Below are 1786 nucleotides of genomic sequence, written 5' to 3'. Positions count from 1 at the left end.
TGGCAACTGTATTAATATTATTAACAATAATATTGCCCTCACACCCTCCCTTCACCACACACACGTGCGCGCCCACAGCGCTCCTGTGCGTGAGTGCTCCGTCCCTCGGTGAACGCGCTGCGCGTTCAGACAGGAGGAGAGCTGCTCCTCTCTCTTCTCTCATCCACACAGCAGAGGACAGTTATAATGAGCAGGTAATTTACCTACAGCCCCAGGCAAACTGTGCGGGACTGTCTGGCATTTTTCACTCTTGTCCATGCATCGGCGCAAGTTCAAACAAAGTCCCGCATTTGACTGATCAAATTATAACAAGACATAAAAAGAAGAAAAGAAAAAAAAAAGAAAGGGAAACAATCGACAGACGTTTTTTTATTGGCTGCAATTTACAACCATTAGAAAATGCCTCCTTATTTCTCTCTCTGCATTCTATGCAGAAGAAGGAGAGAAGAGAAAAATGCATAATACGGCAATTCTAAACACATGAAAGAAAATGGATTTTATTTATGCAGAATGTGATAAAAACTGTCAAAAATGCAGCAAAATAATAACTGGAAAACAGGTGAGGAAAGTAAAAGATGATTCACAGAGAGAAAATTGTCAAACTTTTTTTTTCCTGAAGGAAAACACACCGTGAAGCAACTGTCTGTAAGAGATTCACACAAACTTACAGTTCAGAAAGCTGCCTGTCAGTCTGTGGACAGACAGATCATCTGACCTGCTTATGGTTTTATTTTAATTTTTTTTGTCATGATAAAAAATTAAACCTTAAATATTTTTTAACTAAAGCATTTTTTGAAAAATTTTAAAATGTATTTAATAAAAAGTATGTACTTTTTTTTCTTAAAAACCTTTTAAATACATTGTTGTGTAATAACAGCCAAAGCAGAGAGGAATGAATAATGCATCCATATTAAAATAACACAATGTGATGGCCCACTGGATCTGGTCACACYTTTTACCCCCTAAACCTCAGATGCTGAAGTCAAACTTCACTTCCTGTTGTCTGTAAAAACTAATGAGGCAAATATTAAGAAAATTAAGTTTGAAATTTTCACTATTCTTTGATTTTAGTGTGGAAAGAGAATTAGCTTTAGTTTTATTTTTCTRTATTTTCTTTTCATTTTAAAGCCAAACATTGAATAATGAATGCTAACAAGTTCTTTTTAAATTTAATCTCTTCTTTGTCAGGTTTTGTGTTTCTAAATGGAACATAAACCATAAATTGGAAGATAAAATTAGTATAATAAGAATAATTTGCGTTTGTTTCAATAAATATTAACAGAAATTGGCTCTTGGTCTGGACTAAGTGTGGAACTTTCGCCCCCTTGTGAATTCACTCCCCCCACCCCCCCGTCTTAGAGTGTCACATTTTGACAGTAATTTAGAGTCTGATTAGTTTAAATGTTGTAATTTATTGCACTGACCTTTGTCACCAAGCCTTTTCACCCAAATAAACATATTTGATATTGTTGGTGTTTTAGCTACAGCAGAGAAGCAGCTCTGTGTTTTCTCCTCCGTCAGACACAGATGAAGCTGAATTGTTAGAATTCAGATCATGGAAACAGCTCTACGATGGAGAGACTGAAGGAAGATCCTCCATAGAACAACAAAATCCATTAGTAATTTTGTGAAAATAAACTTGAYTATAGTTATTTTATAAACACCACAAAAATTGTCATTACTAGTTTTTGTTCTGTTGTTGCCAGTTTGTAAAACCAACCTGTAGAGTGTTGAACATTAAACATCTGTATCAGACAGAAAAAAACTGATTTAAAATAGATAAATA

Source organism: Austrofundulus limnaeus, unplaced genomic scaffold (assembly GCF_001266775.1).
Source record: "Austrofundulus limnaeus strain Quisiro unplaced genomic scaffold, Austrofundulus_limnaeus-1.0 Scaffold38, whole genome shotgun sequence".
Taxonomy (NCBI): domain Eukaryota; kingdom Metazoa; phylum Chordata; class Actinopteri; order Cyprinodontiformes; family Rivulidae; genus Austrofundulus; species Austrofundulus limnaeus.
The sequence above is the reverse complement of the archived record's forward strand: the minus strand, read 5'-3'. Positions refer to the sequence as shown.